Consider the following 13,416-nt stretch of genomic DNA (forward strand, 5'->3'; position numbering starts at 1 on the left):
TGGCTAACGGGCTAATGCTACACTGTTGGAGAGATTTACAAAGAATGAAGTTGTGTTTATGAATTATACAGACTGCAAGTGTTTAAAAATGAAAATAGCGACAGTAATAAATGATGGTAACTTAAACCACATTTAACAGTACATTAGCAACATGCTAACAAAACATTTAGAAAGACAATTTACAGATATCACTAAAAAATATCATGTAATCATGGATCAGGTCAGTTATTATCGCTCCATCTGCCATTTTTCGCTATTGTCCTTGCTTGCTTACCCAGTCTGATGATTCAGCTGTGCACAGATCCAGACGTTAATACTGGCTGCCCTTGTGTAATGCCTTGAACATGAGCTGGCATATGCAAATATTGGGGGCGTACATATTAATGATCCCGACTGTTACGTAATAGTCGGTATTATGTTGAGGTATTATGCCTGTTTTTCGGAGGTCTTTTAAACACATGAGATTTACATAAGAAGGAGTATACAATGGAGTTTGAAACTCAATGTATGTCTTCTCCATGTACTGAACTCTTGTTATTCAACTATGCTGAGATAAATTAAATTTTTGATTCTAGGGCACCTTTAATTACTAATAATTTCCCTGCTAGAAATGACATCAGAAGTGGAGAACATTGGTCAAAAACATACATTTACACTCAAACTTTCAGATGCTATATATTAATTTTTTAGCTTAACTGTCACAAAATGGAACGCACAGGATTGTGGGATTTCAAAGGCAGCGAAGGATACATCTATGCTGCTTTCAAAAACTGATCAGTATCTTAGCAGACAGGAAGTGAAGCTAACATTGGATTTGGACGTGCCTTGATGCCTTCCTACCTTGGAATGCGTCCTTCAAAGGCAGCATTTTTAAGTTTTCGGACACAGCATTGCCTTCAAAACCTGTTTGTGATGGGAAAAGTGATGTCCGGGGGGATATTTGTCTTTAATGACCCTACAAGTTTGATTAAACCTTCAAAATATGAGCAAAATATATATATATATTTTTTTTAAAAATGAGGGAAGAACAAAACACTAAACTTAAAGGTATTATTTGGCAAAAAAGAGGCAATAGAAAATGCATAGAAAAAAAGCTCATAGGAAAAAGTATACATTGACTATACAACATAATCAGTTATTAATATTTTGTTGGTTCTCTCTTGTTTTTTTCACGTGTTCATAATTTCTTTCAGTGATAGCCATGCCAAAAATTATTTCTGCACAATTTAATGTTTCATTGCGTTATCACAAATAAAACATGACTCCAAGCACAACTACGCAATATGCTTACAAAATCTTTAACAAATTTGTTGTAAAATTTGAATAAAGGGTTAAGAGGTCAATTTTCCTAGCCTGGATATCACTTTTGGCAATTATTTAACGTGAATTGTTATTCACAACCCATTTTACATCAGTAATGTATTTCAGAGTAAAACAGGATATTGGTAACACTTCACAATAACATAATGTTACATTATTTAATGTTAGTTAATGCATTAAAGATACATTTATGCATTGTTTACTGTTCACTGAAGAATAATTCAGAATAAGACCAGAAGCATGCAGTTAGAAAGTGACTCAATTTTGATTTCATGTTGATTTAAAAAAAAATCTGTGTAACATTATAGGTTCATAGAAATAAAGCTACAGTATAAACCAGCCCAAGTGTAAGTTTGGTTTGATTGAGTGCCGTTTGTTGTTGGCAAGGAAGAGCTTTGCTCGCTTTGATATGGATAGTAGCCATCAGTCACTGAGCCCTACACTGACCTCTGTTGTGAGCTATAGATCCAAAGACATTACAACTGACTGAGCATGAAGGGGAAGCAGGCAAGAGCTTTAGGGGGCTGCTGGCCAGCTGATACCCCAGATGTGCAGCTCTGTTTGGGGCCATGTCTGGCAGTGGAATCATGTTCTTACAATAAGGGCTTACCCTGAACAGACCCCGCTGGTCTGCCGAGCATATGACAGATTTCATTTGATATTCTCTCCTGATCTGGCTGGTTACAAAAATGGGAAAACATTTAATAGATATGGAAAAACCCTCACCTTTAAAAGCCAAACTACTTCACAAGAGGCTCTTGTATCCCATATGTCTTCCTAAATTAACATCTACTGTTCATTTACTCAGCAGCATAACATTTCCGCAGCTCCGCACTTCTTTTTCCATATACAGCGCTCTAAACAAAGAAATGCTAAACAAATAGACACTGAAATAAGCTGCGGTGCCTTGTTTATCATCCACATTTGGCTGAGTTCATGTTAGGTCACGTTGCCTCTCTTTCCCCTTGTACTTCCTTCTCATCTCTCTTTCCAAACTCTCCCCCCTCAGGTTCCGTGTTGAAGGACACGACGTGTCCCTCTTCTCCACTTGGCCGAAGCGTTTTCCATGCGCTCAGAGAAGTGGCACTACTCCGGTTGTCCTTTCCCATAGAAATCCTAGTGGTCTCTCGTCTCTCCGTGTGTTTACTTTCCATTGCCCGGTATAGCAACCTTATACCAAACTCCAAGAATGAGTCCACTTACTATTTCTAGAATATACAGCTGAAAAAAGGTACCTTCTTCCAAAGGTTATGTAATTACAAATACAAAATTGTACAATTTTTCCATATTGGATGGGAAATTTTTTTATACGCCCTTTCACTTTTTGTGTTAATACTTTTATTAATGTTAGTCTGTTTAAGAAGGTTTTTTTTATGAGGCATGGGGCTGGATGAAAGATGTGCTCTTTACTGTCCTGGAAGCGCCTCAGTTGCTGACAACTGCACACTGAGTAGCAAAACTGAGTGTGGAGTGTTTCATGCTCTAACAAGGGCGTCTGGTCACGATTAGAGCTCATTGGTTTCTGTCAGAGTGTGGGGCTACTCGCCTGTCCTGTGATAGATGAATTAGCGTAACTGAACGAGGCTCTTGGAGAGAGCCCTCCAACTAAAGATTAGATTCACACTGACAGTATAATGTAATGTGCAATTTCTGTGGCACTACTGTCTCAAAGTTGAGCCAATATTGTTATGCCGGGTTGGTCGAAATGCTCTCTTCAACAAATCTGAACATATTAAATTAGAATATGTGAAGTACATGCAAAACATTTTAACAATAAATTACAATAATTAACTATACAAATTAACACTGGTCCTATATTTCTTTTTTTTTTTTTTTCTTCCATTCCCAACTTGTAGGTGTACTTCATGATGTCACATCTAGCTACAACTTAATTACAATACATTCCTCCTTTCCTTTCAGGCCACAAGGGGGCCCCCATATAACTTTTAAATTGAGCCATAACAGCTACCCCAGTCTTAAAGGTGCTAAAGAGGATGTTTTGTTTTATACATTTTTGCAATATTACTTGAAACTGTCTTTACTAACTTAGAAAAGACATTTATTATTATTTATTAGGTGCACTGAAATGAATAATATTAATATACATCATCTGTGCACGAGGTAGGGCCTTAAAAACATCAGCCAATCATTTACGCGATCATTGCGTAAACAACTGGCCCTCTGGCTTGTCAATCACTGCTGTGACGTTCCTTGTGAAAGACGTGCGCGGATTGGCCCTCTGGCTTGTCAATCACGGCCATGACGTTCCTTGTGCGCGACGTGTGAGACGTGCTTGGCTGCGCGCTCCAGTAACTTTCCACACTTTACAGGTGCCGCATGCAATGCTTTTGTCAGGAGACAGGAGTAACAACTGCAGATTATGAGTTACCTGCGGTGAATCCGAAATAATGAATCCACTAACACGACACAGCGAATGCCGGTGGTAAACACTCGTGTTCCAATACTAGTGCACAAGTTTTGGGAGGCGTTCCCTCAAAATGAGCTGTGAAGGAGGGGGGGCTGTTCTTACGCATGCGCTCATTTCAAAAACTCACTAACAGTCTTTGGTTTCCCAGTCGACGAAAAGATCCTCTTTAGCACCTTTAATAGCAGCTTTTAGTATATATATATATATATATATATATATATATATATATATATATATATATATATATATTTTTATTTTTTTTTTAAATAACAAAAAAAATAAAAAATACTACTTTGCCTTGTGGAGCCCTAAGTGACTGGTTAAACTAATTATAGAGCTTTAAATGTTAAAAAGCTTTAAAAAAAAGAAAAGAAAAGGGACTGCACTTAGATATCAAGTGTGTACAAACTTGCAAAATTAAAGTCTGTTTTCAAACAGGTTATATATATAAACGTAATTTTTTAAAGGTACCATAGAATGGAAAACTGAATTTACTTTGGCATAGTTGAATAATAAGAGTTCTGTACATGGAAACGACATACCGTGAGCCTCAAACACCATTGTTTCCTCCTTCATATATGTAAATCTCATGCATGCAACAGACCACTGAAAAAGGGCAAATCCCAACATAACACGAACTGTGACGTAACAGTCGGATTATTATTATTTGCACCCCAAAAATTTGCATATACTCGCCCATGTTCTAGGCAAGGCAGTATTAACGTCGTGGAGCTGCACAGCCGAATCATCAGAAGTTATTCAGGTATTAAGAAGAAGCAAGCAAGGACAGCGAAAATGGCAGATCGATCAATACCAACTGTTCATGATCCATGATATCATGATATATTTCAGGATATTTGTAAATTGTCTTTCTGAATGTTTCGTTAGCATGTTGCTAATGTACTGTTAAATGTGGTTAAAGTTACTATTGTTTCTTACTGTATTCACGGAGACCAGAGCCATGTCGTTATTTTCATTTTTAACCCGAAAACGCTTGCATAATTTAACCCGAAAACGCTTATAAATATAATTCATAAACGCATCTTTATTCTTATTGAGTCTCTTCAACAGTGTGTAGCCACGTTAGCCATGCAGCACACTATCAAACTCATTCAGAATCGAATTTTAGCAAACATCCTCAAAATACATGCCATACTTACATGATCTGATATGCTGCATCACGAACAGTTTGTAATGATCGATGAGAGTTATATTTGTGAACTTCTGTATTATTTAGTCGCGAGCTTGGGGGCGGGGTGCACAAGCTCATTTGCATTTAAAGATACACACACCAAATCAGCGCATTTTTTCTCCCACCCCAAAATAGGCAGTTAAATCATTGTATAATAAAAAATAAAAAAAACTATGGGGTATTTTATATTAACTTCACAGACACATTCTGGGGACACCTTAGACACCTTTTATTACATCTTGTGAAATGGCCATTCTATGGCACCTTTAAATAAATCAATATCGTTGTAAAAGACAAAAAGCATTTGAACTAGGTGTGTAATGACAAGGGTAATAATTAAAGGTGGTCATTTTTCAAAAACACTGTTTGGAAGTTAGTCGGGCTGACACCAACAACAAACGTGTAACCAATCAGCATTAGGGGTGTATAACGGTTGAGGAGACAGAACGAGCAAGAGGGAGATTTTAAGAAAAACAGAAAGAGAGATGAGACACAATACAAAAGAGCTCAAAAGAATATCACTGGAATGAAGGTTTATGACTGGGCAAGCGCTTTAGGACACACGTTTATATTAGAAAAGCTTTCCAGCGCTGGAGAGAGCTAAGCGGGAAGGCCTGAAAACAGGCTGCTTTGATTCCGCTTCACATGTGAGTAACACTGGGTTTGAGTGTCATTGGTTGTCCGGAGCTGTTGTGCTGTTTGCGACTAAAAACGCTTGTTTGTATTTACTCTTGTGTACTGTACGTTAATTTTTTTATGCTTCCTTGTCGTTCGTTCATCATCTGCACTTTATTTTTCATAAAGAATTATTTTGTTGTGCGTCAGCTGTGATAAAAAGACATCCTCTCTCACATTGCGTGTGTAACACAGGCCAGAGAGTCAGAGTTGTGCAGGTAAACCACTGCGAACTGACGACCGCTAGAGAATGCAGTGTTTAGCGTCATTGTTAGTGCGCTCACCTCACCTGCCAGCAGCGATCGGGCCGGGGTTCAAGACCAACTTGGAGCAGGGTGGTTAGGATTGGAGGGTGAGTTTTGGAGGTGGAGCAATGAAGAGAGGGGTGGGTTTGTTTGGGTGTCCAACAGCGTTTTTGAAAAATGGTTTAACCCACCTTTAAAACATTTCTCTATTATTTTTTTAAATACATTATCTGCTTATCTCTATATTTCACCTTCTCTATTCTCTCTCACTTCTACTCCACATATGTCTTACTACCGTTTTCCACTTCCTCTGAATTCTGTCTCGGCTCTGACAGATAAATAATACACACATGCATACATACATGGCTGTCATTGTGGATAATGCATGTTGCTTTTCTAAAGAGAAGAGATAATGGCTGAAGAAAGAATGTAGAGTGCTGTAGAGTCCTCCTCCCTCTCTGTATCTCTCTCTCTCTCTCTCCCTGGCCTCCCCAAGGGGATCGGATGTTCTCAGCAGTTATAAGCAAGCAAAGCTGGCGGCCGGCAGACCGGCTGGCTCCACAGCAGCCTGGGCACAGAGACAATGCCAGACCTTCTGTCATGAGGCTCGCTTTCACTGAGGTCAGCTAAACCAGCCTGCGGGCCATAACACAGACATACACACCCACAAACACACACACATACTAATACACAATGACATAAACAGCTTCACATTTAGAATATTTGAAATGTTAGATTCATTATGTTTTGGATCTTTGAGCAGTGGCACTAGTGAATGACCGAGCAGCGTCAACATGTCCCCACTATCTCTCTCGTTTAATCTGATGGTAGACAGAAATCTTTATAAATAACACTGTTTTTTCTTTCTGTTTTTGTTTTGAGTGACAAAAACCCCATTCTTAGGCATTGTCTATTATTTATAAAGATATTTACTGATGTGAAACATGAAGCTGTCTTTCCCCATGTTGTAGCATGTTACTGGTGTTTTTATGGGGGGAAATGATAATGAAAAGGGAAAAATTATACTTTTAAATAAAATTCATGAGGAACTGGCATTGAGTTTTCTTTCCTTTTTAAAAATAATTATACTTTAAAATGTAACTCCTGAAATCTGTCATTTTGGGTATTTCTACAGATGTAGATGATATGTGTTAAACAGATAGGTCAGGTAAATGGGACTTTTAGTTCAATTGAGTGTTAAAAGTCTTTTTTGAAACGTCATATGTTCTTTTCATTCCTTTATAAGAGAGGATTTTAGACACGTTTCTCTATTTAGCTGTCTTGTACACATTGAAGTAGGGTCAATTTGGACTTTCTGAAACATATTTGAGGTCAAGTCTCTGCATGCCGGGTCATGTACTGAGTGTAGCCTCATTCCCAAAAGTGTTGGGATGATAGAGTCCAAATGTAGAACACAGACTGCCAGAGCTCACAATATTACCACGGTGTCTTGCAAACTACATGTATGTAGATCAATTTGATATGGTTTTGTCCAGAACAAGCTATATGTATGCAAATATATATATATATATATATACACAAACCCGATTAAAAAAAAAGTTGGGACACTGTACAAATTGTGAATAAAAACAGAATGCAATGATGTGGAAGTTTCAAATTTCAATATTTTATTCAGAATACAACAACTTTAAATTTCATGGCATCAACACATCTCAAAAAAGTTGGGACAAGGACATGTTCACCACTGTGTGGCATCCCCTCTTTCTTTTTTATAACAGTCTGCAACATCTGGGGACTGAGGAGACAAGTTGCTCAAGTTTAGGAATAGGAATGTTGTCCCATTCTTGTCTAATACAGGCTTCTAGTTGCTCAGTTGTCTTAGGTCTTCTTTGTCGCGTCTTCCTCTTTATGATGCACCAAATGTTTTCTATGGGTGAAAGATCTGGACTGCAGGCTGGCCATTTCAGTATCCGGATCCTTCTTCTACGCAGCCATGATGTTGTAATTGATGCAGTATGTGGTCTGGCATTGTCATGTTGGAAAATGCAAGGTCTTCCCTGAAAGAGAAGACATCTGGATGGGAGCATATGTTGTTCTAGAACTTGGATATACCTTTCAGCATTGATGGTGCCTTTCCAGATGTGTAAGCTGCCCATGCCACATGCGCTCATGCAACCCCATACCATCAGAGATGCAGGCTTCTGAACTGAGTGCTGATAACAACTTGGGTTGTCCTTGTCCTCTTTAGTCCGGATGACATGGCGTCCCTTTTTTCCAAAAAGAACTTCAAATTTTTTATTTCGTCTGACCACAGAACAGTTTTCCACTTTACCACAGTCCATTTTAAATGAGCCTTGGCCCAGAGAAAACGCCTGCGCTTCTGGATCATGTTTAGATATGGCTTGTTTTTTGACCTATAGAGTTTTAGCCGGCAACGGCGAATGGCATGGTGGATTGTGTTCACCGACAATGTTTTCTGGAAGTATTCCTGAGCCCATGTTGTGATTTCCATTACAGTAGAATTCCTGTATGTGATGCAGTGCCGTCTAAGGGCCTGAAGATCACAGGCATTCAGTATGGTTTTCCGGCTTTGACCCTTACGTGCAGAGATTGTTCCAGATTCTCTGAATCTTTGGATGATGTTATGCACTGTAGATGATGATAACTTCAAACTCTTTGCAATTTTTCTCTGAGAAACTCCTTTCTGATATTGCTCCACTATTTTTCGCCGCAGCATTGGGGGAATTGGTGATCCTCTGCCCATCTTGACTTCTGAGAGACACTGCCACTCTGAGAGGCTCTTTTTATACCCATTCATGTTGCCAATTGACCTAATAAGTTGCAGATTGGTCCTCCAGCTGTTCCTTATATGCACATTTAACTTTTCCGGCCTCTTATTGCTACCTGTCCCAACTTTTTTGGAATGTGTAGCTCTCATGAAATCCAAAATGAGCCAATATTTGGTATGACATTTTAAAATGTCTCACTTTCAACATTTAATATGTTATCTATATTCTATTGTGAATAAAATATAAGTTTATGAGATTTGTAAATTATTGCATTCCTTTTTTTACAATTTGTACAGTGTCCCAACTTTTTTGGAATCGGGTTTGTATATATATATATATATATATATATATATATATATATTTGACCCTAGACCACAAAATCAGTCATAAGTCGCACGGGTATATTTGTAGCAATAGCCAACAATACATTGTATGGGTCATAATTATCGATTTTTCTTTTATGCCAAAAATAATTAGGATATTAAAGCAGAACTAAGTAACTTTTTTTACCTTCATAAATAGTTTTCTAAGTCCTTATGATGGTTAATTGACTTGTAGTGGTGTGTTTGAGGCGAGCACTAACACCGTCTGGCACGTCTATGCCAGAATACAGCACTTGCAAGTTGAGCTGCATCGACCCGACACAATCTCGCCTCATGTTCACGTTCATGCGAGAGTGACAAAATGCTTTACGGTAATTCAAAAACAATGTATATATTATGACTTTATAAGACAATTTCGAAAATTACCCAACTCCATCGAGTGTACTGTATTTGCAAATTACCCACCTCCTCTTTCTTGTGCTATATTTGCAAAACTACTGCGCTGGCGAGCGTTGTAGTCGTTGTAGTCCAGAGCTGCGCTTGAAGTATTTACGACAGTGTGATTCACTGAAGGAAACTGTAGGGGGAGCTTCACAAATCTTACTTAGTTCTGCTTTAAGTCAAGATCATGTTCCATGAAGATATTTTGTAAATTTCCCTACCATAAATACATCAAAAATTTATTTTTGTGAGTGGATATGCATTGCTAGGACTACATTTGGACAACTTTAAAGGTGATTTTCTCAATATTTTTTATTTTTTTGCACCCTCAGATTCCAGATTTTCATACATCAATGCAAAGCTTACAAATATATATATATAAGCTCTAGCAATCTATCTGGAAAGTGGAAACATTATAGAATAAATTAATTAATTTGTATGTTCAATTAAATAATTTATTATGTAAAAAATAAATAACAATTATAAGACAATTTTTCATTTACAGCGATCACAAAATGGTATTATATAACTGTGACGAGAACATTTGTGAAAGCCAGAGCCAATTGTCATGAAACTGCATAAAAGTACTTATTCAAACTTGTTTTTAGACCAAAATAATGTTTACTGTAATCTGAGCCATAAGAGACGAGCTATTGAAACTAATAAAACTCCAGTGACAGCTCATAATTGATGTGTTATTCAGGAGGGAGGCACATACTGTTTGGATCATATGACGTGCTGATAGTCAAGACTTAGTCTGTGTATTTCTTTCTCCATAGATGTCAGTAAAATCAGCATGGCTCCTGCGCCACAGTGTTAAGGCGTTGAACTAGGTAGACAGGATTTGCCCTCCTGGCTTTTGGGACAGACAAATCTGCTCACACTCCAGAGAGAAAGAGTAACTTTTTAGAGAGAGTTATTCCAGCTGAGCCTGCTATAGCAAAGATGTCTCGGCTGGTTTTAATTTTACCCATCTGCCACCCCCATCCCCCTTTTAACCTATCATGCCCTACCTCCCCCGGCTCACACACATATGCACCTCTCCTGTTTGAATTCTGACATGCACCACAACAGGTGTTTACACTTCCCTATCTGTCTGCACAGGTCTAATAGTGATTTATAGAGGATAAAGGGAAATTAAGCATGAAAGATTACTTTGTGTATAAGATACTACAAGCGCCGGTGGTGTGTGAGTGTGGTGTAAGCATGCCAGTAATGCAGCTCCTGACACATTTATGTGTGAAAGCATTAAGCTTCTCTGACTGCATGTTTCATATGTACATAAAACACTGGTAAAATATGTGTTGCCATACATCTTGTTGTACACATTCAAGTTTTATTATAAATACACTTGCCAGTGAAAAGTTTGTATATACTTACTTATTCTTCATTATTTCTATATAAATTAATAAATATATAATGTTTTATTTTTGGGAAAAAAGAAAAGAAAAATAGGAATGTGTGTGTATATATATATATATATATATATATATATATATATATATATATATATATATATATATATATATATATATATATATATATATATATATAGATTCAATGTGGATTCATCGAGGTGCTGGAAACATGATAGCATCACACAGTTGCTGCAGATTTGTCGGCTGCACATCCAAGATGCAAATCTCCCGTTCCACCACATCCCAAAGGTACTCTATTGGATTGAGATCTGGTGACTGTGGAGGCCATTTGAGTGTAATGAACTCATTGTCATATTCAAGAAACCAGTTTGAGATGATTTGAGCTTTGTGATATGTCACGTTATCCTGCTGGAAGTAGCCATCAGAAGATAGGTACAATATGGCATCTTGAGTCTGCGCATAGTGAACTTGGAGCCCGAGTCTGCGCAGTATTGAGTGTCAATATCAAGTTCCTGCCCACACTCCCGCAAAATCGGTTTCTATCCCAGTTAAGAAGGGGGAGTACTCTGGGTTCAGGCCAAATTCCGAGCTCGGAGCCCTCTCCCAGACCGCATGCCAAATACGCATAAATTACTATACACATTACTTTATTTTGATTTTATGTACGTGTAAACTAGTGAAACAGTTCTGGAAATGTAGAAATTAAAGTTAAAGCTCCAATCTCCTCCCAAAGATCCAGAAAAAAGTCTGTTGGTGCTTCAGTGACTACTTCGCTCAGAGAAGCTGTCAATCATAACATCAAAACCTGCACTTTTATAGCATCAAATAACTAACTAAAGCCAAACTTATTTAAAGAACGCACACTTGAACTAACACCAGTGTGATAAAAACTGGCTAAAATGACAGAAACCATTTTTGGATAAAAAAAAATTTGACATGTAATTTGATTGTTTAGTTTGTCCCACGTCCCATTACATTAGATGGAGAGGGCAGAGTTTATGACCTATACTGCATCCAGCCACCTGGGGGCGATCGAGATGCTTTACTTTTCAGGACTCGTGTGGCACGCTTGGGATGGACTTGGACATGGTCAGCAACAATACTCAGGTTGAGGCATTTAAACAATGCTCAATTGGTACTAAGGCGCCCAAAATGTGCCAAGAAAATATCCCCCAACACCATTACACCACCACCAGCCTGAACCATTGATACAAGGCAGGATGGATCCATGCTTTCATGTTGTTTACACCAAATTCTGACCCTACCATTTGAAAGTTGCAATAGAAATTGAGACTTTTCAGGCCGTGTGAATTTTAGCCTCGGTTTCCTGCTCTTTGCTGACAGGATTGGCACTTGGTGTGGTCTTGCTGCTTCATCTGCTTCAAGGTTCAACATGTTGTGTGTTCAGAGATGCTCTTTTGCAGACCTCAGTTGTAGCAAGTGGTTATTTGAGTTACTGTTTCCTCTCTATCAGCTCGAACCAGTCTGGCCATTCTCCTCTGACCTCTGGCATCAACAAGGCGTTTTCGTCCACAGAACTGCCGCTCACTGGAGATTTTCTCTTTTTATGACCATTCTCTGTAAACCCTAGATATGGTTGTGTCTGTGAAAATCCCAGTAGATCAGCAGTTTCTGAAATACTCAGACCAGCCCGTCTGGCACCAACAACCATGCCACGTTCAAAGTCACTAAAATCACCTTTCTTTCCCATTCTGATGCTCAGTTTGAACCTCAGCAGATTGTCTTTTGCTTTTGAACTTTAAATCTAAAGGTTTTAAAATCATGAAACATAAATTGAGTCAAATAAGACCACATTTTGGACTAGTCACATATTTCTCTGTGGTACTGTGCACAAATGCATGTATAAAATATGCTGTTAATGAAAAAGATTTATTTTTGCGTTTGTTAAATTAATAAATATGGCACTCAGACTGTTCCCGAGCTCTGCTGCAAAAGTGAAAATAAGATGGAGGAGAGGAACAAAATGTGAATGGAGAGACCTTGAGGAGAGTTAAATCATTCGTTTGTTTCTCGGTGTGACCGAGAGAGCACATCAGCGTGTGATTGAGCAGTCTTTAAAGCATGCCCCAGAGAACGGCAGAGAGAAAATAAACTGTTTAGTGTTTCAGTGGAAACTTTTTTCTCCCCCCTCCTCCCACTCTCTCTCCCTCTCCCCCCATTTCTTTCTGAATGAGAGGCTGAGTAGGAGTGCTGTGGAGTGCTAAGGTCTATCAGAAACATATGTGTGGAGTTCAAGGGCGGTTGGAGGAAGAAAGCGGATAAGTCTCTCAAAATGGTCTACATTCAGTTCAAGACTTATGCCCTCAGAGAGGAAAAACAAACGCTGAAATGCCATCTCCTTGTTCAAAAGAAACTAGTGGAATGCTTAAACCAGCTGAAACCATAAAACCAAACTTGCCTTCACATCAATTGCAAAGAGAGCTGTATTTTTCTCTCATTCTTTCCTTCGCTATGTTCTCTTAAGTCTCTTGTGTCTCAGTTGGTCATTTGTGGGCTTTTGAAGGACCGAACCGTCATACAGTTTTGAAAAAGGAAGCATATGTACATTAAGTGTATGCATTAATCTAGGACTCGAGTGACTTTTCAAGCGTTTTATAGATAGAAAGCGATCTAGAAAATTCAGAACAGTGAAGAGTGCTGAG

This window comes from Chanodichthys erythropterus, chromosome 7, assembly GCF_024489055.1.
Source record: "Chanodichthys erythropterus isolate Z2021 chromosome 7, ASM2448905v1, whole genome shotgun sequence".
NCBI classification, from domain to species: domain Eukaryota; kingdom Metazoa; phylum Chordata; class Actinopteri; order Cypriniformes; family Xenocyprididae; genus Chanodichthys; species Chanodichthys erythropterus.